Here is a 24,015-nt window from a genome sequence, read left to right on the forward strand (position 1 = left end):
ACCAAGTGTCTGACCCTTTAACTTGTACAGCGGTCGCTGTGGCCCTGGTAATCTCGTACGGTCCTTCCCTCCGTGGGCAGTCCCACTTCCTCCGGAAGACCTTGACGTACACGAGATCCCCTGGTTTCACCTTGGGTTTCTCCTCCTCGTCTCCTTTTTCCTGCAAATACAAAGAAGCCACACGAGCAGAGATGCTCCTATGGATTTTGGTTAGTTGTCGTACATACGCCTTCAAGTCATTCACTAAAATATCTAACGGTGGGCCCTTGGTAGTTTTATACACTGGTGTTGGCATAACCCTCCCCGTTAGAGCCTCATGTGGTGACAATTTTAGCGTTCTATTTGCACTTGCTCGATATGCCATCAATGCCAGTGGAAGGGCCTCCACCCAATTTAATCCTGTAGTCATGCAGATTTTTAACAGTTTATTTTTCAACACTCCATTCGCTCTTTCCACCATTCCGTTGGCCCAAGGCGCGTAGACACAAGAGAGTCTCTGTTTGACTCCCAGTTTTTGTAAGATGCATTTTACTACTTTGTCCACAAACTCGCGACCATTGTCTGAGCTGATCCGAGCTGGGATACCAAATCGAGGTATAACTTCTCTACACAGGAATTTCACTACTGTGTCTGCATTTTTGTGTTTTGATGGCACTGCCTCCACCCATCTACTAAACCTGTCCACAATCACCAGCATGTACCTTTTCCCCTGTACTGGTCTAATCATGTCTACAAAATCCATGGCTAAATGCATAAACGGTCCTTCTGGTGCTGGGATGTGACCTGCGGGCGGCGATTCGCCTTTCCTGATGTTACTTTTTAGACATGTGTCACACCGGCTAAGCACACTGTCGATATGTTGCTGTAAATTTGGCGCCCAGAAATTCCATTGTCTGATTTTTCGCAATACCTCCCTTCTCGATTCGTGACTCACGCCATGCGCCTCTCCTATCATCAATGATAACAGCTCCAGAGGTGCTACAACTAACCCCTCGTGATTTCTCCAGACTCCTGTCTCATCCTTTGACGCACCTCTTTGAACCCATACCACTTTTTCAGCTTCTGGCGTCTCTTCCTGCAACAACGACAGGTCTTTTAGGGATATTTTGTCCTCAATATCAACTGCGTGTGACACCATGATCGTTTCTTCTCCTGCACCTGCGGCCTTTTTTGCTGCCTCATCCGCTGCTCTATTTCCCCTGGTCACCCACGAGGATCCCTTTTGATGGGCGGGGCACTTAATGATGGCTAATGCTTTAGGCTTCAGCATAGCCAACAATAACTTAGAAATCTGTTCTCCATGTTGGATTGGGGAGCCATCCGATTTTTTAAATCCTCTCCCCCTCCAAGCAGCACCAAAGAGATGACACACACCATGGGCGTATGCGGAATCTGTGTAAATGTTCACCACCTTTCCCTCCGCACACTCACAGGCATCCGTCAACGCCTTGAGCTCCGCTAACTGCGCAGAGCATGGCTGCTTACACCGTTTCTCTTTCACCACTGTCAGCTCCTCACCTTTGACCTCCACTATTGCATATCCTGCTCTAAGTGTGTCTCCCTCCCTGTAGCAGGAACCATCCACGAACAGCGTCATTTCACTCTCCTGCAGTGGCGTCGCACTCAGGTCAGCCCGTAGTTTAGCATATTTCTCAGATTCTCCCACACAGTCGTGAGGTTCTCCCTCACCTGGTAAAGGTATAAGATCTGCTGGATTTTTCACCTTACAGACCTTAATTGTCACATCCGGATATTCAAGCAATCGATAGTAATCGTTAAGTCTCTGTGCCGTTAAGACAAATCTCCCTTTCTCAATTAAGTTTACCAGTTTGTGGTGCGACAGAAGTTCCACGGGGTAACCCATAGTTACTGCTGACGCTTTTTCATAAATAAGGTGTGCCGCTGCCAGATCCCTATAACATTCTGACAGCCCCAATTCTACCGCTGAGAGTCCGACAGAATAGTAAGCGATAGGTTGGGCATGCGGGCCAACTCCTGTTGTCTGAGCTAAAACCCCACATGCATGATTTTGACGACACGACACAAACAATTGAAAAGGTTTGTCGTAATCTGGAAGAGCCAAAGCTGGTGCCTGCTGTAATACATTTTTGATCGTTTCAAATGCCATGTGGCCTTCTGGAGTCCACTCCAGTTTAGCTCCTAAATTATTCGCTCCCTGTTTTTTAATCATGTCTCTCAGTGGCTGTACAATGGCAGAGTATCCGTCGATCCATTCTGCACTGTACCCCGTTATCCCCAGAAACTTCAGCATTTGTTTCACCGTAATTGGTTTTGGAGCTCTTGTTATTGTTTCTAATTGAGCTGGGGCCAACGCCCTTGACCCCTCTTTGATCAATCGGCCCAGATATTCAACCTCTGGTTTGCAATATTGCAACTTCTCCAGAGAAGCTTTATGACCTTTTTCTGCCAGTACTGTCAACAAGGTTATGGAATCTCGGTGACACGTCTCCAGGTCAGGTGCACACAACAGAATGTCATCCACATATTGTATTACAGTGCTAGAAATCTTGCTAGATAACTCTGCCATGTCCTCCTTTAATGCTTTGTTAAACAGGTGTGGACTATGCTTCAGGCCTTGTGCCAATCGGGTGTATCTGTATGATTCATTTTTGTATGTAAATGCCAGGAGATGACTGCTTCTCGGGCTCAAGGGGACACTGAAAAACGCAGAACACAGATCCACCACCGTAAACCATTTTGCATCTGGTGGCACATTCGTTAACAAAGTGTGCGGGTTTGGTACCTGTGATATGCACCCCTCTATGATCTCATTCAATGCCCGGAGATCATGAGCTAATCTGTACTTATTCTTGTTCACTTTTTTCACTGGAAAAATTGGTGTGTTACTGCATGGATTGGGGTCCCTCACCAGTACTCCAGCTTTTTCTAGACCTTTGATAATTGGCTCTATTCCAGCCTCAGCCTCCGGCTTCAGCGGGTACTGTGGCACCCAGGGCGGGTGACATCCTGGCTTCAGCTTAATTTCCACTGGTTGTGCGGACTTAATGAGTCCCACATCTGTCTCATGTTTAGCCCAAAGTTGTGATGGGACTGCGGCTAACATCTCCTCTTTAACCTCACAATGTTGCACACACACTTTCGATTCACATGGAAGCTGGACCACTTGTGGGTATGTCCAACCGAATGCAGCAACTACAATTTTAATGTACATGTTATCCTCACTAATACAAACATTTTTATTTTCTGTTGGTAAAAAATTGACTTTTGACGCTTCTACAACCATTGGTCCCAAATGTTTTGATTCATAACCTGGATTTACTAACAGGGTAACATGTGGAATGCTGTTTTTTATTTCAAACTCTTTTTTCAAATATTCATTCTGGTCAACCACCATAGCAGCTCCCTGTCTTCCCAACACAATGTGGGATGTGTACAACTGCACCTTTTTTGGCTGCGCTTTCAGCCACTCCCCCGGATCTGCCTCAGATCCATCTTTAAAGTATTTCAGAGTACAGTGGGGAGGGCAGGACGGTGCTCTGGCCTCCGGCAGCTTTACCTTAATAAAGTCCATCCACTCTCTGGCAGCGTCCATAAAAATGTCACTCAGTCCCAACCAGTACACCATCGCTTCACTGGTTTTCATCACGTTCATTTGACAGTGTCCCGCGTCCACCACTAGTCCATCTGAGGTGCACAAGATAACACAGTTCAGTTTACATAAAGCATCTCTCCCCAGCAGATTAACAGGTGTCTGATCAGAAATTAACACAGGCAGTTCAATAGTTCGTCCTTGCCATTCCAGGGGGACCGGAACAGATTTTTCAATTAGCTGCTTCTTCCCTGAGAATCCAACCACCTTCACAAACTGTCCACCTCGGGGGATGTGAGAGGAACTCGCGTGACCGACACAGGTGTATGCTGCCCCGGTATCAACCATCATTTCAGTCTCTTTTCCCCCCAGCCGAACACACACAAGAGGTTCCTCATCAAGGCTTGATGTAATAGCCAGCTGCTGTCCCCCTTTTGGATTCTCTGGGCACCCCTAATAACCAGCAGGAGGTCCTCCCCAGGGGTTCACTGGACCGGACTGGCCCTGCCACTGATCCCCCAGTTCTGCTGGATATGTGTGCATATTTCCTGTTTGTCCCCCCTCTCTCCGTAACTCCGGGCACGTGTAACTTAAATGACCCAGTTTTCCACAAGCAAAACATATGGCATTTCTTAGCCTGTCACCACCCCCATTCATCCTCCTCCTGCCTCTCGCCCGGAACCTTGGATACCCTCTCCCTCTTGGAGGCCATCCTGCAGGCACAAATATGACCTGTGGCGGGTCAGGGGGTGATGCTGCCGCCATCTCTGCCTGTGGGGCTATGCTTACTACTGCTTGTGGAGTGGGCGGGGCTTGGGCCACCACAGCCTGCGCTCGCTTTCTCCCTTCTCCCAGCTGCTGCTGGGTGAGTTTCCGCACCGCCTCCTCGTCGGCCTGTTTTTGACGGGTTCTCTTAGTACGCTCTTTAATCACAGCATCTATAACATGATCTGTGAACTGTTCCCAAGGCATATTATACAGGCCAACGGCATCATTTAATCTGCTTTGAGCCGCGACTGGCAACCCTTCAAGAACACGTTTTCTTAACGCCGTCTGGTGAAAAATGTCCTGCTCAGGACGTGCACCTGTTTGTCTCGTCCACTCTTTGCGTGTATTGTGTACATACGCCTGCGGACTTTCCTCGTCACGAATAGGCACCGTCACCACATGGTCCGGTAGTATTCGTATCGGGAACCGCTCCCTCAACACAGTCCACAACCCATTTCTGTGTCTGTTAAAAATATCCCCATCATGCACTTGTGTCCCAATGTACCTCTCTAAGTTTGCGTCTCGCAAAATCTGTTCCATTTCTGCCTTTCCTAAAATTTTTGCCCACAAGGCTTTAAAGTCACCTATGGCCAAGATGACACCCATCGTTTCTTCCTCAAAAGCAGAGATCCATCGTGCCGCCCCATCATGCACGCATGGCAATCTCTGGATCAACCCCTCCATGTCTAGTGTGGGCCATGGCACATATTGTAAATTCGCCCCTTTTGCCAACAGAGGATACGCTGACTCCTCCTCAATACGAGTTGACTGCCTCTGAAGTGTTTCGTTAACCTGAAGTTTTAACTCCCCACTCACTGTTCCTGATTCACGTGCCTTTCCTGTCTCCTGTGACTGCTGCCCTTCTCCCCTTATTCCTTTTGAGTTGCCCTCTGGCCCCTTAATACTCTTTCCTTCACCCTCCTGCTCATTTAACTCTTCGGTCCCCAGGTCTATAATTGTTGTTTTCTTCTTTCTAGTGGATTTCGCTGGAGTAGGTAGTTCTGAATACTCAATGTCTATCAATGACTTTTCTATCAGGCTCCCTCCCCAGGCCCCTTCCTCCTGCGGGGGGCCCTCACTCGCTCCCTGGAGACCCTCAGCTTGTCTTAACTTCCTTTTCACATCCTCACTATAACCACATGCTCGCCGGCCTGGTCGGCCTGGCTTTACCTCCCATGGGGCCAGGGTACACTTACTCATTTTCTGTACTAACTCCTCTACATTTGGATAACCTTCCGGTTCTTCCGATTCCATAACATAATCTCCCACAACCCGCAGGTTTCTCACCGGCATTTCTAGCACATAGGGAGGTGGCTTTAAGCAACCTTCACCGCTTTTATTCACCCTTTCAGGTGTTTTCCCCCTTTTTTCCAATTCCGCCCTAACATGCTCTTTTGTTGCCCTTTTTAACTTTTCTCCTTGGTCTTGGAACAGCTTCAAGACGGCTAACTCCTCCCTCCTTTTCATCCGGCGTTTATCTGATTTCTGCTTCGGTTTATGATTCTTAATTGCCACCTCCAAATCACCGCACACAGACAAATCGAAGGTGCCATCTTCAGGCCACGGTGATTGATCATGTTTAGTGCGCTTCGCCCACTTTTTTGAGAATTTCAAAATTTTTTCCGTTAGTAATGGGTTAAATTTGTTCACTAATTGAACCGCACTTACGCCACCTCCTGCCATTTTCTGTCACTTTGTACACAATACTAAATACAGCTGGCCCTTTGAGCTCCGATTACTGCACGCACCCTGTCCTCCACAGTCCCAATCTGCAAAGTGGAGGCCGCTCGCGCGCCGTGTCGTGTGCGCGCCTTCCTAAGTCTAAAGTATTTGATGGTGGGGGCTGCTCTCACTCACTCGGGTTCACCTCAGGCCAAGCAAGTTTCCCTCTCGCATCACACGTATGCGGGACTGAAAACTACAGAGCCAAACATAGAGAAGAGCAGCTTTAAGGTACTATGTACAACACTGAACTGAATACAACACTATTTTTTATAAGATACTGTCCGGACTTTAAAATGTATTTACATATTTAACAAACAGCGCTGACGCAGGATTTTTTGGCCAACTCCCGTGCACACTCAAGAGGTTTATCCCTAAAGAGATTCGCTCAGAAAGGGTGATCAAGCCTCTCCTAGCACCCCCGTCGTGTACTTACTCTTCCCCCTTATCTCTGTAGCCCACAAACAAAATTTTACTTGAACAAAACTCTATTTCTCACTTTTAGGGTCAAAAAGCAAAATTTAACTTGAACCAAAATTATTTCTCTTTTTTTTCTTTTTTAGGGTCAAAATGGCACAGAGCTGCGTTCTCTCCTCCCTGATACTGCCTCAAAACCTCAAAATTTCGTGACACTCCCGGCTACACTCGCCCTTTTCTCACACAGGGTTCCAATCTCACCTTAGGAGCATCTACTCATTTGGGGTCCTTAATTTAGGCAGACCTGCTATTATCAGAGAGTTAACGCCCTGCAGTCAATATTTTAAGTTTTATGGTCAGATCCAACATCTCAGTCCTGGCCTACACATTTCACCCAAATCTGGTCCTGTTGATCCGTGTCTCAGCCAGCGGTGTTGAACCCCTAAATTTACGTGGTCAAAAGACTGCCCTTACGTTTCCTTTTTTTTTTTCGTTATCTTTCTTTATTTTGCATAACATACCAAAGCGATTAACATGTAACTAAAATCTGTTTCTCAATTTACTGCGTCTACACCCCCTTGGGTCAACCCCAGCACACCATTCTTTTGGAAACAGACCAACACTCCAAAGCGACATCCAGCAGAGTAAGAAAACTATACTTACCTGTTTCTGCCGTGTGTCGCCCGTGTCGGCCTCTCTTTCCTCCTGAATGTCGTGACGCCAAAATTTATGTGGGTGCTTTCTCCCGAAAGAAGCCGAGTCCAGAAATAAGGTTCCACAGTTTTATTGTAGTTTTGAGTACGAACAGAAATTACTTGAGTTTACAGATTCGGTGTCTCATTCATTAGACCCAATTGAGAGAATCCAGACCAGTTCAGTGAGAAACAAGTGGCTCTGAATCTAAAGATGCCCAGATACCCCGAAACCCCAGTAAAGCCCCAGATTTGGATGTGCCTATTACTTTTATTAGATCTACTTGAATCGAGATACAAAAATTCATAACCTGGATTTACTAACAGGGTAACATGTGGAATGCTGTTTTTTATTTCAAACTCTTTTTTCAAATATTCATTCTGGTCAACCACCATAGCAGCTCCCTGTCTTCCCAACACAATGTGGGATGTGTACAACTGCACCTTTTTTGTGCCTATTACTTTTATTAGATCTACTTGAATCGAGGTTCCACCCGATCCTGTTCGTGACGCCAAAATTTATGTGGGTGCTTTCTCCCGAAAGAAGCCGAGTCCAGAAATAAGGTTCCACAGTTTTATTGTAGTTTTGAGTACGAACAGAAATTACTTGAGTTTACAGATTTGGTGTCTCATTCATTAGACCCAATTGAGAGAACCCAGACCAGTTCAGTGAGAAACAAGTGGCTCTGAATCTAAAGATGCCCAGATACCCCGAAACCCCAGTAAAGCCCCAGATTTGGATGTGCCTATTACTTTTATTAGATCTACTTGAATCGAGGTTCCACCCCTTCCTTGGACCATCCACCCATCTGATGTAATTTGGTACAACTCTAACACCGGACCTAACTCTGACCATAGAAGGGAGTGAGATGGGATCTGAGCTCACTCTGGCATCTGGTTCCTCTCGAAAAGGTCACCTTGACATTCATTTATCAAAACATTTCCCAACATCCTTGTCCCAAGTTCATTTCTGGTAAACAGTGTGAACAGTATGAACGTCCAAGAGTTATGAAACATTTCAAAACACCCACACTGCGCAACTGATTTGGCAATGTCCTAAGCAAGTCACAAACACTTCAGTTCCCTGACCGGGAATCGAACCCGGGCCGCGGCGGTGAGAGCGCCGAATCCTAGCCACTAGACCATCAGGGAGACACTGCACAGCCCCAATTATTAGACAGTACTATTGATTCATCGGTGTGGTGTTTGGAAAAATTTAGAAGATAAAAGTGTGCATTCTGTAAAGACATAGGCCTTGTCCCAATTCGCCAAATGCACCCTTTGAAGGGTCCCTTCGAAGTACTCTTCAAAGTGTAGTTTGAAGGTTCCGGTCGAGAATCTGCCCTCCTCAGTGTAGCCGCCGTCTCGCTGAAGTGGGACAGGCCTACACCACGGACCGCACTTCCACCGCTGTCTTTGAGCGTACGATACGCACATTATGTACGTTATTTTTAATGATTTATTATTTAATAGAAGAAAAGTCAAGATGTCGTCGTCACAGCCCTTTCTTTCTGTTTAGATTGAATATCAGTAGGCAAATATAACGTTCGAGGTGATTTTTTTACTCAATTGTAGCTACTTCATAACTTAAACAAAATATACCTTGTGAAAACGTAATAACAGAGACAGTGGTAACAATATCATTTTGACATTAATAGTCTATAAACCAGAGACACTGATTAGTTGTACATAAAGTGGGATATTGCAGTTTAATGGTTCGGTATTTTGGCCAGTGCCTACACCACTTTAATACAGTAGAGGGCACTGTTTCCCTTCTATGCCGTGCCGGTTCTTTTCATCTGATTATTATAAGGTATTTTCTAGCAGTGCAGCGCTACATCAAGCTAGTGTCTTGATTTACTAACACGAAGGTAAATGACACGTGCCCACGAGGGGGTGCAGACCTATGGAATGTAAAGGAACACATGAAGATTTTGTGCACGTCTCAGGACTCTCTTCTGTCCTTTCCGGAGAGTCCATTGCTTCATTGTTCACATTACCTGTGTTCAACTCATTAAACTCTTCTGACTTTACGTTTCAGTCTCTTGTTCTTTGACGCTTACAATAGAAACGAACATTCTTACATTATTCTTATTGCAGTAATATTTTCTAATGATAATAATGCCTTCTTATTGTCTAGCAATAACTGAACATTCCTTTATTCCATGTAACTCCCCTCCTTTTTAATCATCAAACACACTGTACAGATCTTTATTCAGATTTAACAGTTTCATGTGTACACTGTTGTAGATGAGACAAACCAGTACGAACATTTGAACGTGTATTGTGCAGCGGACTCCATTTTCTTCTCTTTTTTGCGTAGCCGCGGTGCATGATGGGATATAGAAGTGCGTGAAGTGTGCAAGGATGCACGCTTCGGTTACGTCCGATCTCCATGGAAACGGTGCAAAGGGAAGGGCAGGTTTGGCGGCCGCATTCAGTAGGGTGCGTTGAAATGGGACAGCCCTTGTCGCGCCGGAAATTACATAACTGCCCTTCGATGCACACTTCGAATGGTGATTCTAAGGCCAGTTTGGCGAATTGGGACACAGCCATACACAAGAATGTGGGTGAAAGGTCAAACAAGGGTGTGGGTGAAAGGTCAAAAGCTGTGTAACCTGAGCTGAAAGATCAGAAAGGTCATGTCTGTGTGGGGAGGGAAATAAAGTGTTGTTCTACTGATAAGCATGATGGGAAAACTGCTGAGTTGAGTCAAGCGGTTAATAAAAGGCTCAGAAGAGGGAAGGCACAGAGAAGACCTCATGGAAGCAATCTGCGTAGCTTCTTCTCTGTGCTCGCTCCCCTCTGATCAGATTAGAAGAAAAGTCTAACACTTGTCCTGAGGCTTTTTGGGTAAACAGCGCCTCGAGAACAGAGTTTTCTTGACAGAGATCTATGTTTTCACAACAGAAAGCAAACAGGCACTCTGTCCAGGACATACAAGGATGTTTTCTAAGTTTCAAAATCCACAAAAACAAATTTGTCCAGGCTGATTTCCACGTAGAATACAGAGCGTTTTTTTTTTTTTTTCAGACATTTCTGAGCATTGTGAGTGCATTGGTGGTATAGTGGTAAGCATCGCTGCTTCCCAAGCAGTGGACCCGGGTTCGATTCCCGGCCAATGCAATCTTCTCACCGCAATGGTAAATGTAGTGTACTGTTTAAGTTTTCATGTAGTAAAAAAAATGCATATATACTTCAATCCAAGTGGATGATTTCTTAAAACAGATCTATGATTAGACATTTTAAGGCTAATTTTGTCTGCTATGTGTACGAATGCCCAGAAATTGAATGCACAAGACTCCTAATTTTATGTTAACAGGTTTGAGTACCTGTTTACTCAACCAATCAGCAGAGTGTTGCAGTGGAAGCATGCTGGACCCTTAAACCAGAGGGTGATGAATCGAAACCTTCCCCTGCTAATCCTGGCTCTTCAGATGTTGCACAGGAGGTAATTATTATAGAAAGGAGTCTCATCTGGAGTGTCTTTCAGCAGACTTGCAAAGTGTAAAGCGTGTGCTTACCTGGTAGGCGCTCCTTTTCTCGTTGTTCCCCCTTTTGCCCACACGTATTTAATGCAGAAGACGCTGACCTCCTAATTCTATGTTAGTAGATTTTTACTCCCACACAAACACACAAGCTAAAGAGAGCAGAGTGGCGCAGCGGAAGCGTGCTGGGCCCATAACCCAGAGGTCGATGGATCGAAACCATCCTCTGCTAAAGTTGTCTCCTCTGATATGGGACACCAGGCTTTCATCATAGAAGCACTTTGAAAGATAAAATTATATTCCAAATCTAAATTCACTGTGGACCTTGACCATTTAACATTCCCTTTATTTTATGAGACCTTTGTGTAAAGGTGTGAAAGACCTCTCCCCCATCTATAACTCCATCCTCAGACCCAGAACAATGAGAACAATAGCAGGCTTTCTAAGAGCTGAATAGCGTAGTTTCAGCTGAAACTGGAGACAATAGATGTTTACAGTTTCAGTGTAGTTAGCCCCTCCCTTCAGATAGATATAAGGCATTGGCCATCGGCAATCTGACCAGAACTGAAGAAGCGGCTTGGATGAGCAGCGAAATGTCTTCACTCTTACAACGATTTGTCGAGTTGATAGATTTAAATCTCATCTTTTGCAATGTTTAAAAAACATTTTTGAGGCAATGCTCCCTTGCTCACGGTGTGTGGAACCTAACATCCTAGACCAAAGAAATCTATGTGTACAGATGACGATGCGTTGGCCGTGAATATGTCCCCTTTATGCGGCTGCTTTTGCAGCATTCACCAGTCTGTGTTTCACATTCCACCTCTTACTTGATGATGAATTCTTCAAGGAAAATGAGGAACGCTTCACGAGTTTGCGTGTCATCCTTGCGCAGGGGCCATGCTAATCTTCTCTGTATCGTTCCAATTTTAGTATATGGGTTAGCAAACTAACACAACTGCAGAGTGTTCCAACAATGTTTAAAAAGCACCTTTGAGGCGCTGCTCCCACACTCACGGTGTATGGAACCTCACATCCTGGACCAAAGAAATCCATGTGTACAGCTACGTTGCACATGAATATGTCCCACATCTGTGTGCACTACATCGAGGTGGCCAAGTGCTTGAGGCGATGGACTGCTAATCTATTTCACGCCGCATGTGTAGGTTTGATGCCCATCCTCTTCGCAGCCCTTGCTGTTGCTCCCCTTCTTACTTATGCAGTGTTGACCAGTCTGGGTTCACGTTCAACTTCTTCCTTGCTCTGGCATCTGTGTTGCTGCTCTCTGGTCTCTCTTACAGTCATCCATGTGCACCTATTCTCAATGCCATAATGTGACCAGACCAGGGGTCGGCAACCCGCGGTTCCGGAGCCGCATGCGGCTCTTTCAGCCTCATACTGCGGCTCTGCGTGGCTTGGGAAAATAAATTTTAAGTATTTAATTGTAGTGTATTTTATTTGTGTTAGCTCTTTCTTGTGCTAGTTTAAATCGGAAGATTATTATGATCTTATGATGTCTCCGTGATGACGTATCACGTATAACACATCAGACACGTCGCTCAAAAGTGAGTGAAAATGAGCCAAAACAAAAGTCTTTGGAGAGCTTTTTAACAAAGGAGAAAAGGCCAACTGAGCAACCAGAAGAGGAGACGACCTCTAAGAAAAAGAAAGATCAACAACACCAGGAGTCCTACTTAAAATCTGGGTTTGTCGCTACAGGTTTTTGTCGCTCTGCGAAAAGCAAATGAGGCAATGAAACCCTCAACACTACTTTGGCACATGGAGAATAAGCACCTGGGATTAAACGATATGCCTTTAGAGTTTTTTGAAAGAAACTGCGGAGCAGAGTAGACATAATCACATAATCAGCGCAGGGCTCCCTCCGATGCAGCGGTGTGGTTAAAAACCTCCCCAAGCAGGCATTGGTGGTTCAGTGGAAGAATTCTCGCCTGCCACGCGGGAGGCCCGGGTTCGATTCCCGGCCAATGCAGCGCAAGTTATGGTAGTGAATCCATTCTTTGTTTATGTAGAATGTAAATAATTCTGTCAAAAGGTCGATGTCAGAAGTGGGATTTGAACCCACGCCTCCAGGGGAGACTGCGACCTGAACGCAGCGCCTTAGACCGCTCGGCCATCCTGACACGGTCCACAGTGACACTTTGTTGTTCCACGGGACAGTGACACAGAAAAACAACATGAATTCATTCAGGATTTGCCAGAAAATGAGGAACGCTTCACGAGTTTGCGTGTCATCCTTGCGCAGGGGCCATGCTAATCTTCTCTGTATCGTTCCAATTTTAGTATATGTGTTAGCGAACTAACACAACTGCAGAGTGTTCCAACAATGTTTAAAAAGCACCTTTGAGGCGCTGCTCCCACACTCACGGTGTATGGAACCTCACATCCTGGACCAAAGAAATCCATGTGTACAGATGACGATACATTGCGTGTGAATATGTCCCACATCTGTGTGTACTGTGTCGAGGTGGCCAAGTGCTTGAGCCCATGCCGTTGCAGAAAGAAAGGGCTGTGACGACGACATCTTGACTTTTCTTCTATTAAATAATAAATCATTAAAAATAACGTACATAATGTACGTATCGTACGCTCAAAGACAGCGGTGGAAGTGTGGTCCGTGGTGTGGGCCTGTCCCACTTCAGCAAGACGGCGGCTACACTGAGGAGGGCAGATTCTCGACCGGAACCTTGAAACTACACTTTTGAAGAGTACTTCGTAAGGACCCTTGAAGGGTGCATTTGGCGAATTGAGACACAGCCAGTTTCAGTGTAGTTAGCCCCTCCCTTCAGATAGATATAAGGCAGTGCCCATCGGCAATCTGACCAGAACTGAAGAAGCGGCTTGGATGAGCAGCAAAACGTCTTCACTCTTACAAAGCTTTTTTTAGTTGATAGATTTGAACTTCAGACCAATTTGTCCATGCAGTTTTCCACGCTTTTGCTCACATAATGTTAGAATCACTTGAATCCTGGATCCTCACAGTAGAAATCTGGTGTTTGTCCAACTGCCTCCCATGTGCAGTATACAAAGTTCTCTTTAAAGCTTAACAACATGCCATACCAGTAGAGACAGCACTTTACCTATCTTTCCTTTTGCTCATATAATGGACAAGCTGCCTGAACAGGGACTTGAACCCTGGACCCTCAGATTAAAAGTCTGATGCTCTACCAACTGAGCTACCCAGGCCCTTAACATGAGAGATTTAATGAAGAATGGATCAAAAAATACACAAGCTTTTTAGGCTAAAAAGTTGCATAGAATCTGGTACCAAAGTCATGCCTGACACCCATCTGACTATGGTCCTGCACAGTGCAGTGAGGTTTGGGAATAAATCTCATATGGTTCACTGTACCTGTGGAGCTATACCAGAAACTCTTTCCTAAGTTTCAAACTCCACTGAAAATAAATTTGTCCAGGATGTTTTTCACGCAGAATACAGAGATTTTGCCCTCAGATTAAAAGTTTGATACTCTACTGACTGAGCTATCCAGGCTCTCAACAAAAGGGATTTGCATTCCATGGGATGAAAAAAAATATACACAAGCCTTCAGAGATATGAACTCAGATAGACGGAAGCTGCGCAACTGATTTGGCAATGTCCTAAGCAAGTCACAAACACTTCAGTTCCCTGACCGGGAATCGAACCCGGGCCGCGGCGGTGAGAGCGCCGAATCCTAGCCACTAGACCATCAGGGAGACACTGCACAGCCCCATTTATTAGACAGTACTATTGATTCATCGGTGTGGTGTTTGGAAAAATTTAGAAGATAAAAGTGTGCATTCTGTAAAGACATAGGCCTTGTCCCAATTCGCCAAATGCACCCTTTGAAGGGTCCCTTCGAAGTACTCTTCAAAGTGTAGTTTGAAGGTTCCGGTCGAGAATCTGCCCTCCTCAGTGTAGCCGCCGTCTCGCTGAAGTGGGACAGGCCTACACCACGGACCGCACTTCCACCGCTGTCTTTGAGCGTACGATACGCACATTATGTACGTTATTTTTAATGATTTATTATTTAATAGAAGAAAAGTCAAGATGTCGTCGTCACAGCCCTTTCTTTCTGTTTAGATTGAATATCAGTAGGCAAATATAACGCTTCGAGGTGATTTTTTTACTCAATTGTAGCTACTTCATAACTTAAACAAAATATACCTTGTGAAAACGTAATAACAGAGACAGTGGTAACAATATCATTTTGACATTAATAGTCTATAAACCAGAGACACTGATTAGTTGTACATAAAGTGGGATATTGCAGTTTAATGGTTCGGTATTTTGGCCAGTGGCTACACCACTTTAATAACAGTAGAGGGCACTGTTTCCCTTCTATGCCGTGCCAGTTCTTTTCATCTGATTATTATAAGGTATTGTCTAACAGTGCAGCGCTACATCAAGCTAGTGTCTTGATTTACTAACATGAAAGTAAATGACACGTGCCCACGAGGGGCGCAGACCTATGGAATTTACCGAAACTCATGAAGATTTTGTGCACGTCTCAGGACTCTCTTCTGTCCTTTCCGGAGAGTCCATTGCTTCATTGTTCACATTACCTGTGTTCAACTCATTAAACTCTTCTGACTTTACGTTTCAGTCTCTTGGTCTTTGACGCTTACAATAGAAACGAACATTCTTACATTATTCTTATTGCAGTAATATTTTCTAATGATAATAATGCCTTCTTATTGTCTAGCAATAACTGAACATTCCTTTATTCCATGTAACTCCCCTCCTTTTTAATCATCAAACACACTGTACAGATCTTTATTCAGATTTAACAGTTTCATGTGTACACTGTTGTAGATGAGACAAACCAGTACGAACATTTGAACGTGTATTGTGCAGCGGACTCCATTTTCTTCTCTTTTTTGCGTAGCCGCGGTGCATGATGGGATATAGAAGTGCGTGAAGTGTGCAAGGATGCACGCTTCGGTTACGTCCGATCTCCATGGAAACGGTGCAAAGGGAAGGGCAGGTTTGGCGGCCGCATTCAGTAGGGTGCGTTGAAATGGGACAGCCCTTGTCGCGCCGGAAATTACATAACTGCCCTTCGATGCACACTTCGAATGGTGATTCTAAGGCCAGTTTGGCGAATTGGGACACAGCCATACACAAGAATGTGGGTGAAAGGTCAAACAAGGGTGTGGGTGAAAGGTCAAAAGCTGTGTAACCTGAGCTGAAAGATCAGAAAGGTCATGTCTGTGTGGGGAGGGAAATAAAGTGTTGTTCTACTGATAAGCATGATGGGAAAACTGCTGAGTTGAGTCAAGCGGTTAATAAAAGGCTCAGAAGAGGGAAGGCACAGAGAAGACCTCATGGAAGCAATCTGCGTAGCTTCTTCTCTGTGCTCGCTCCCCTCTGATCAGATTAGAAGAAAAGTCTAACACTTGTCCTGAGGCTTTTTGGGTAAACAGCGCCTCGAGAACAGAGTTTTCTTGACAGAGATCTATGTTTTCACAACAGAAAGCAAACAGGCACTCTGTCCAGGACATACAAGGATGTTTTCTAAGTTTCAAAATCCACAAAAACAAATTTGTCCAGGCTGATTTCCACGTAGAATACAGAGCGTTTTTGTTTTTTTTCAGACATTTCTGAGCATTGTGAGTGCATTGGTGGTATAGTGGTAAGCATCGCTGCTTCCCAAGCAGTGGACCCGGGTTCGATTCCCGGCCAATGCAATCTTCTCACCACAATGGTAAATGTAGTGTACTGTTTAAGTTTTCATGTAGTAAAAAAAATGCATATATACTTCAATCCAAGTGGATGATTTCTTAAAACAGATCTATGATTAGACATTTTAAGGCTAATTTTGTCTGCTATGTGTACGAATGCCCAGAAATTGAATGCACAAGACTCCTAATTTTATGTTAACAGGTTTGAGTACCTGTTTACTCAACCAATCAGCAGAGTGTTGCAGTGGAAGCATGCTGGACCCTTAAACCAGAGGGTGATGAATCGAAACCTTCCCCTGCTAATCCTGGCTCTTCAGATGTTGCACAGGAGGTAATTATTATAGAAAGGAGTCTCATCTGGAGTGTCTTTCAGCAGACTTGCAAAGTGTAAAGCGTGTGCTTACCTGGTAGGCGCTCCTTTTCTCGTTGTTCCCCCTTTTGCCCACACGTATTTAATGCAGAAGACGCTGACCTCCTAATTCTATGTTAGTAGATTTTTACTCCCACACAAACACACAAGCTAAAGAGAGCAGAGTGGCGCAGCGGAAGCGTGCTGGGCCCATAACCCAGAGGTCGATGGATCGAAACCATCCTCTGCTAAAGTTGTCTCCTCTGATATGGGACACCAGGCTTTCATCATAGAAGCATTTTGAAAGATAAAATTATATTCCAAATCTAAATTCACTGTGGACCTTGACCATTTAACATTCCCTTTATTTTATGAGACCTTTGTGTAAAGGTGTGAAAGACCTCTCCCCCATCTATAACTCCATCCTCAGACCCAGAACAATGAGAACAATAGCAGGCTTTCTAAGAGCTGAATAGCGTAGTTTCAGCTGAAACTGGAGACAATAGATGTTTACAGTTTCAGTGTAGTTAGCCCCTCCCTTCAGATAGATATAAGGCATTGGCCATCGGCAATCTGACCAGAACTGAAGAAGCGGCTTGGATGAGCAGCGAAACGTCTTCACTCTTACAACGATTTGTCGAGTTGATAGATTTAAATCTCATCTTTTGCAATGTTTAAAAAACATTTTTGAGGCAATGCTCCCTTGCTCACGGTGTGTGGAACCTAACATCCTAGACCAAAGAAATCTATGTGTACAGATGACGATGCGTTGGCCGTGAATATGTCCCCTTTATGCGACTGCTTTTGCAGCATTCACCAGTCTGTGTTTCACATTCCACCTCTTACTTGATGATGAATTCTTCAAGGAAAATGAGGAACGCTTCACGAGTTTGCGTGTCATCCTTGCGCAGGGGCCATGCTAATCTTCTCTGTATCGTTCCAATTTTAGTATATGGGTTAGCAAACTAACACAACTGCAGAGTGTTCCAACAATGTTTAAAAAGCACCTTTGAGGCGCTGCTCCCACACTCACGGTGTATGGAACCTCACATCCTGGACCAAAGAAATCCATGTGTACAGCTACGTTGCACATGAATATGTCCCACATCTGTGTGCACTACATCGAGGTGGCCAAGTGCTTGAGGCGATGGACTGCTAATCTATTTCACGCCGCATGTGTAGGTTTGATGCCCATCCTCTTCGCAGCCCTTGCTGTTGCTCCCCTTCTTACTTATGCAGTGTTGACCAGTCTGGGTTCACGTTCAACTTCTTCCTTGCTCTGGCATCTGTGTTGCTGCTCTCTGGTCTCTCTTACAGTCATCCATGTGCACCTATTCTCAATGCCATAATGTGACCAGACCAGGGGTCGGCAACCCGCGGTTCCGGAGCCGCATGCGGCTCTTTCAGCCTCATACTGCGGCTCTGCGTGGCTTGGGAAAATAAATTTTAAGTATTTAATTGTAGTGTATTTTGTTTGTGTTAGCTCTTTCTTGTGCTAGTTTAAATCGGAAGATTATTATGATCTTATGATGTCTCCGTGATGACGTATCACGTATAACACATCAGACACGTCGCTCAAAAGTGAGTGAAAATGAGCCAAAACAAAAGTCTTTGGAGAGCTTTTTAACAAAGGAGAAAAGGCCAACTGAGCAACCAGAAGAGGAGACGACCTCTAAGAAAAAGAAAGATCAACAACACCAGGAGTCCTACTTAAAATCTGGGTTTGTCGCTACAGGTTTTTGTCGCTCTGCGAAAAGCAAATGAGGCAATGAAACCCTCAACACTACTTTGGCACATGGAGAATAAGCACCTGGGATTAAACGATATGCCTTTAGAGTTTTTTGAAAGAAACTGCGGAGCAGAGTAGACATAATCACATAATCAGCGCAGGGCTCCCTCCGATGCAGCGGTGTGGTTAAAAACCTCCCCAAGCAGGCATTGGTGGTTCAGTGGAAGAATTCTCGCCTGCCACGCGGGAGGCCCGGGTTCGATTCCCGGCCAATGCAGTGCAAGTTATGGTAGTGAATCCATTCTTTGTTTATGTAGAATGTAAATAATTCTGTCAAAAGGTCGATGTCAGAAGTGGGATTTGAACCCACGCCTCCAGGGGAGACTGCGACCTGAACGCAGCGCCTTAGACCGCTCGGCCATCCTGACACGGTCCACAGTGACACTTTGTTGTTCCACGGGACAGTGACACAGAAAAACAACATGAATTCATTCAGGATTTGCCAGAAAATGAGGAACGCTTCACGAGTTTGCGTGTCATCCTTGCGCAGGGGCCATGCTAATCTTCTCTGTATCGTTCCAATTTTAGTATATGTGTTAGCGAACTAACACAACTGCAGAGTGTTCCAACAATGTTTAAAAAGCACCTTTGAGGCGCTGCTCCCACACTCACGGTGTATGGAACCTCACATCCTGGACCAAAGAAATCCATGTGTACAGATGACGATACATTGCGTGTGAATATGTCCCACATCTGTGTGTACTGTGTCGAGGTGGCCAAGTGCTTGAGCCCATGCCGTTGCAGAAAGAAAGGGCTGTGACGACGACATCTTGACTTTTCTTCTATTAAATAATAAATCATTAAAAATAACGTACATAATGTACGTATCGTACGCTCAAAGACAGCGGTGGAAGTGTGGTCCGTGGTGTGGGCCTGTCCCACTTCAGCAAGATGGCGGCTACACTGAGGAGGGCAGATTCTCGACCGGAACCTTGAAACTACACTTTTGAAGAGTACTTCGTAAGGACCCTTGAAGGGTGCATTTGGCGAATTGAGACACAGCCAGTTTCAGTGTAGTTAGCCCCTCCCTTCAGATAGATATAAGGCAGTGCCCATCGGCAATCTGACCAGAACTGAAGAAGCGGCTTGGATGAGCAGCAAAACGTCTTCACTCTTACAAAGCTTTTTTTAGTTGATAGATTTGAACTTCAGACCAATTTGTCCATGCAGTTTTCCACGCTTTTGCTCACATAATGTTAGAATCACTTGAATCCTCACAGTAGAAATCTGGTGTTTGTCCAACTGCCTCCCATGTGCAGTATACAAAGTTCTCTTTAAAGCTTAACAACATGCCATGCCAGTAGAGACAGCACTTTACCTATCTTTCCTTTTGCTCATATAATGGACAAGCTGCCTGAACAGGGACTTGAACCCTGGACCCTCAGATTAAAAGTCTGATGCTCTACCGACTGAGCTACCCAGGCCCTTAACATGAGAGATTTAATGAAGAATGGATCAAAAAATACACAAGCTTTTTAGGCTAAAAAGTTGCATAGAATCTGGTACCAAAGTCATGCCTGACACCCATCTGACTATGGTCCTGCACAGTGCAGTGAGGTTTGGGAATAAATCTCATATGGTTCACTGTACCTGTGGAGCTATACCAGAAACTCTTTCCTAAGTTTCAAACTCCACTGAAAATAAATTTGTCCAGGATGTTTTTCACGCAGAATACAGAGATTTTGCCCTCAGATTAAAAGTCTGATACTCTACTGACTGAGCTATCCAGGCTCTCAACAAAAGGGATTTGCATTCCATGGGATGAAAAAAAATATACACAAGCCTTCAGAGATATGAACTCAGATAGACAGAAGCTGCGCAACTGATTTGGCAATGTCCTAAGCAAGTCACAAACACTTCAGTTCCCTGACCGGGAATCGAACCCGGGCCGCGGCGGTGAGAGCGCCGAATCCTAGCCACTAGACCATCAGGGAGACACTGCACAGCCCCATTTATTAGACAGTACTATTGATTCATCGGTGTGGTGTTTGGAAAAATTTAGAAGATAAAAGTGTGCATTCTGTAAAGACATAGGCCTTGTCCCAATTCGCCAAATGCACCCTTTGAAGGGTCCCTTCGAAGTACTCTTCAAAGTGTAGTTTGAAGGTTCCGGTCGAGAATCTGCCCTCCTCAGTGTAGCCGCCGTCTCGCTGAAGTGGGACAGGCCTACACCACGGACCGCACTTCCACCGCTGTCTTTGAGCGTACGATACGCACATTATGTACGTTATTTTTAATGATTTATTATTTAATAGAAGAAAAGTCAAGATGTCGTCGTCACAGCCCTTTCTTTCTGTTTAGATTGAATATCAGTAGGCAAATATAACGTTCGAGGTGATTTTTTTACTCAATTGTAGCTACTTCATAACTTAAACAAAATATACCTTGTGAAAACGTAATAACAGAGACAGTGGTAACAATATCATTTTGACATTAATAGTCTATAAACCAGAGACACTGATTAGTTGTACATAAAGTGGGATATTGCAGTTTAATGGTTCGGTATTTTGGCCAGTGCCTACACCACTTTAATACAGTAGAGGGCACTGTTTCCCTTCTATGCCGTGCCAGTTCTTTTCATCTGATTATTATAAGGTATTTTCTAGCAGTGCAGCGCTACATCAAGCTAGTGTCTTGATTTACTAACACGAAGGTAAATGACACGTGCCCACGAGGGGGTGCAGACCTATGGAATGTAAAGGAACACATGAAGATTTTGTGCACGTCTCAGGACTCTCTTCTGTCCTTTCCGGAGAGTCCATTGCTTCATTGTTCACATTACCTGTGTTCAACTCATTAAACTCTTCTGACTTTACGTTTCAGTCTCTTGGTCTTTGACGCTTACAATAGAAACGAACATTCTTACATTATTCTTATTGCAGTAATATTTTCTAATGATAATAATGCCTTCTTATTGTCTAGCAATAACTGAACATTCCTTTATTCCATGTAACTCCCCTCCTTTTTAATCATCAAACACACTGTACAGATCTTTATTCAGATTTAACAGTTTCATGTGTACACTGTTGTAGATGAGACAAACCAGTACGAACATTTGAACGTGTATTGTGCAGCGGACTCCATTTTCTTCTCTTTTTTGCGTAGCCGCGGTGCATGATGGGATATAGAAGTGCGTGAAGTGTGCAAGGATGCACGCTTCGGTTACGTCCGATCTCCATGGAAACGGTGCAAATGGGAAGGGCAGGTTTGGCGGCCGCATTCAGTAGGGTGCGTTGAAATGGGACAGCCCTTGTCGCGCCGGAAATTACATAACTGCCCTTCGATGCACACTTCGAATGGTGATTCTAAGGCCAGTTTGGCGAATTGGGACACAGCCATACACAAGAATGTGGGTGAAAGGTCAAACAAGGGTGTGGGTGAAAGGTCAAAAGCTGTGTAACCTGAGCTGAAAGATCAGAAAGGTCATGTCTGTGTGGGGAGGGAAATAAAGTGTTGTTCTACTGATAAGCATGATGGGAAAACTGCTGAGATGAGTCAAGCGGTTAATAAAAGGCTCAGAAGAGGGAAGGCACAGAGAAGACCTCATGGAAGCAATCTGCGTAGCTTCTTCTCTGTGCTCGCTCCCCTCTGATCAGATTAGAAGAAAAGTCTAACACTTGTCCTGAGGCTTTTTGGGTAAACAGCGCCTCGAGAACAGAGTTTTCTTGACAGAGATCTATGTTTTCACAACAGAAAGCAAACAGGCACTCTGTCCAGGACATACAAGGATGTTTTCTAAGTTTCAAAATCCACAAAAACAAATTTGTCCAGGCTGATTTCCACGTAGAATACAGAGCGTTTTTGTTTTTTTTCAGACATTTCTGAGCATTGTGAGTGCATTGGTGGTATAGTGGTAAGCATCACTGCTTCCCAAGCAGTGGACCCGGGTTCGATTCCCGGCCAATGCAATCTTCTCACCACAATGGTAAATGTAGTGTACTGTTTAAGTTTTCATGTAGTAAAAAAAATGCATATATACTTCAATCCAAGTGGATGATTTCTTAAAACAGATCTATGATTAGACATTTTAAGGCTAATTTTGTCTGCTATGTGTACGAATGCCCAGAAATTGAATGCACAAGACTCCTAATTTTATGTTAACAGGTTTGAGTACCTGTTTACTCAACCAATCAGCAGAGTGTTGCAGTGGAAGCATGCTGGACCCTTAAACCAGAGGGTGATGAATCGAAACCTTCCCCTGCTAATCCTGGCTCTTCAGATGTTGCACAGGAGGTAATTATTATAGAAAGGAGTCTCATCTGGAGTGTCTTTCAGCAGACTTGCAAAGTGTAAAGCGTGTGCTTACCTGGTAGGCGCTCCTTTTCTCGTTGTTCCCCCTTTTGCCCACACGTATTTAATGCAGAAGACGCTGACCTCCTAATTCTATGTTAGTAGATTTTTACTCCCACACAAACACACAAGCTAAAGAGAGCAGAGTGGCGCAGCGGAAGCGTGCTGGGCCCATAACCCAGAGGTCGATGGATCGAAACCATCCTCTGCTAAAGTTGTCTCCTCTGATATGGGACACCAGGCTTTCATCATAGAAGCATTTTGAAAGATAAAATTATATTCCAAATCTAAATTCACTGTGGACCTTGACCATTTAACATTCCCTTTATTTTATGAGACCTTTGTGTAAAGGTGTGAAAGACCTCTCCCCCATCTATAACTCCATCCTCAGACCCAGAACAATGAGAACAATAGCAGGCTTTCTAAGAGCTGAATAGCGTAGTTTCAGCTGAAACTGGAGACAATAGATGTTTACAGTTTCAGTGTAGTTAGCCCCTCCCTTCAGATAGATATAAGGCATTGGCCATCGGCAATCTGACCAGAACTGAAGAAGCGGCTTGGATGAGCAGCGAAATGTCTTCACTCTTACAACGATTTGTCGAGTTGATAGATTTAAATCTCATCTTTTGCAATGTTTAAAAAACATTTTTGAGGCAATGCTCCCTTGCTCACGGTGTGTGGAACCTAACATCCTAGACCAAAGAAATCTATGTGTACAGATGACGATGCGTTGGCCGTGAATATGTCCCCTTTATGCGGCTGCTTTTGCAGCATTCACCAGTCTGTGTTTCACATTCCACCTCTTACTTGATGATGAATTCTTCAAGGAAAATGAGGAACGCTTCACGAGTTTGCGTGTCATCCTTGCGCAGGGGCCATGCTAATCTTCTCTGTATCGTTCCAATTTTAGTATATGGGTTAGCAAACTAACACAACTGCAGAGTGTTCCAACAATGTTTAAAAAGCACCTTTGAGGCGCTGCTCCCACACTCACGGTGTATGGAACCTCACATCCTGGACCAAAGAAATCCATGTGTACAGCTACGTTGCACATGAATATGTCCCACATCTGTGTGCACTACATCGAGGTGGCCAAGTGCTTGAGGCGATGGACTGCTAATCTATTTCACGCCGCATGTGTAGGTTTGATGCCCATCCTCTTCGCAGCCCTTGCTGTTGCTCCCCTTCTTACTTATGCAGTGTTGACCAGTCTGGGTTCACGTTCAACTTCTTCCTTGCTCTGGCATCTG

General features: G+C 44.7%; 19 non-coding genes across 19 annotated transcripts; 7 read left to right on the forward strand and 12 right to left on the reverse strand.

The window, feature by feature from the left end:
- Positions 1 to 8,250: 8,250 nt before the first annotated feature.
- trnae-cuc (transfer RNA glutamic acid (anticodon CUC)) lies at positions 8,251 to 8,322 on the reverse strand. Its single transcript has one exon. It is a non-coding gene; the product is annotated as a tRNA-Glu (tRNA).
- Positions 8,323 to 10,224: 1,902 nt separating this feature from the next.
- Positions 10,225 to 10,296, forward strand: trnag-ccc (transfer RNA glycine (anticodon CCC)). The gene has a single exon. It is a non-coding gene; the product is annotated as a tRNA-Gly (tRNA).
- Positions 10,297 to 10,818: 522 nt separating this feature from the next.
- trnam-cau (transfer RNA methionine (anticodon CAU)) lies at positions 10,819 to 10,890 on the forward strand. Its single transcript has one exon. It is a non-coding gene; the product is annotated as a tRNA-Met (tRNA).
- Positions 10,891 to 11,505: 615 nt separating this feature from the next.
- LOC117384506 (U6 spliceosomal RNA) lies at positions 11,506 to 11,611 on the reverse strand. Its single transcript, XR_004542494.1, has one exon. It is a non-coding gene; the product is annotated as a U6 spliceosomal RNA (small nuclear RNA).
- A 963-nt stretch (positions 11,612 to 12,574) lies between these two features.
- Positions 12,575 to 12,645, forward strand: trnag-gcc (transfer RNA glycine (anticodon GCC)). Its single transcript has one exon. It is a non-coding gene; the product is annotated as a tRNA-Gly (tRNA).
- Positions 12,646 to 12,713: 68 nt separating this feature from the next.
- On the reverse strand, positions 12,714 to 12,796 carry trnal-cag (transfer RNA leucine (anticodon CAG)). Its single transcript has one exon. It is a non-coding gene; the product is annotated as a tRNA-Leu (tRNA).
- A 77-nt stretch (positions 12,797 to 12,873) lies between these two features.
- LOC117384478 (U6 spliceosomal RNA) lies at positions 12,874 to 12,979 on the reverse strand. The gene has a single exon (XR_004542468.1). It is a non-coding gene; the product is annotated as a U6 spliceosomal RNA (small nuclear RNA).
- Positions 12,980 to 13,786: 807 nt separating this feature from the next.
- Positions 13,787 to 13,859, reverse strand: trnak-uuu (transfer RNA lysine (anticodon UUU)). Its single transcript has one exon. It is a non-coding gene; the product is annotated as a tRNA-Lys (tRNA).
- A 438-nt stretch (positions 13,860 to 14,297) lies between these two features.
- trnae-cuc (transfer RNA glutamic acid (anticodon CUC)) lies at positions 14,298 to 14,369 on the reverse strand. Its single transcript has one exon. It is a non-coding gene; the product is annotated as a tRNA-Glu (tRNA).
- Positions 14,370 to 16,271: 1,902 nt separating this feature from the next.
- On the forward strand, positions 16,272 to 16,343 carry trnag-ccc (transfer RNA glycine (anticodon CCC)). Its single transcript has one exon. It is a non-coding gene; the product is annotated as a tRNA-Gly (tRNA).
- Positions 16,344 to 16,865: 522 nt separating this feature from the next.
- Positions 16,866 to 16,937, forward strand: trnam-cau (transfer RNA methionine (anticodon CAU)). Its single transcript has one exon. It is a non-coding gene; the product is annotated as a tRNA-Met (tRNA).
- A 615-nt stretch (positions 16,938 to 17,552) lies between these two features.
- LOC117384507 (U6 spliceosomal RNA) lies at positions 17,553 to 17,658 on the reverse strand. Its single transcript, XR_004542495.1, has one exon. It is a non-coding gene; the product is annotated as a U6 spliceosomal RNA (small nuclear RNA).
- A 963-nt stretch (positions 17,659 to 18,621) lies between these two features.
- trnag-gcc (transfer RNA glycine (anticodon GCC)) lies at positions 18,622 to 18,692 on the forward strand. The gene has a single exon. It is a non-coding gene; the product is annotated as a tRNA-Gly (tRNA).
- Positions 18,693 to 18,760: 68 nt separating this feature from the next.
- trnal-cag (transfer RNA leucine (anticodon CAG)) lies at positions 18,761 to 18,843 on the reverse strand. Its single transcript has one exon. It is a non-coding gene; the product is annotated as a tRNA-Leu (tRNA).
- A 77-nt stretch (positions 18,844 to 18,920) lies between these two features.
- On the reverse strand, positions 18,921 to 19,026 carry LOC117384479 (U6 spliceosomal RNA). The gene has a single exon (XR_004542469.1). It is a non-coding gene; the product is annotated as a U6 spliceosomal RNA (small nuclear RNA).
- An 800-nt stretch (positions 19,027 to 19,826) lies between these two features.
- Positions 19,827 to 19,899, reverse strand: trnak-uuu (transfer RNA lysine (anticodon UUU)). The gene has a single exon. It is a non-coding gene; the product is annotated as a tRNA-Lys (tRNA).
- Positions 19,900 to 20,337: 438 nt separating this feature from the next.
- Positions 20,338 to 20,409, reverse strand: trnae-cuc (transfer RNA glutamic acid (anticodon CUC)). The gene has a single exon. It is a non-coding gene; the product is annotated as a tRNA-Glu (tRNA).
- Positions 20,410 to 22,311: 1,902 nt separating this feature from the next.
- On the forward strand, positions 22,312 to 22,383 carry trnag-ccc (transfer RNA glycine (anticodon CCC)). Its single transcript has one exon. It is a non-coding gene; the product is annotated as a tRNA-Gly (tRNA).
- Positions 22,384 to 23,592: 1,209 nt separating this feature from the next.
- On the reverse strand, positions 23,593 to 23,698 carry LOC117384508 (U6 spliceosomal RNA). Its single transcript, XR_004542496.1, has one exon. It is a non-coding gene; the product is annotated as a U6 spliceosomal RNA (small nuclear RNA).
- Positions 23,699 to 24,015: the final 317 nt, after the last annotated feature.

This window comes from Periophthalmus magnuspinnatus, chromosome 16 (assembly GCF_009829125.3).
Source record: "Periophthalmus magnuspinnatus isolate fPerMag1 chromosome 16, fPerMag1.2.pri, whole genome shotgun sequence".
NCBI classification, from domain to species: Eukaryota; Metazoa; Chordata; class Actinopteri; order Gobiiformes; family Gobiidae; genus Periophthalmus; species Periophthalmus magnuspinnatus.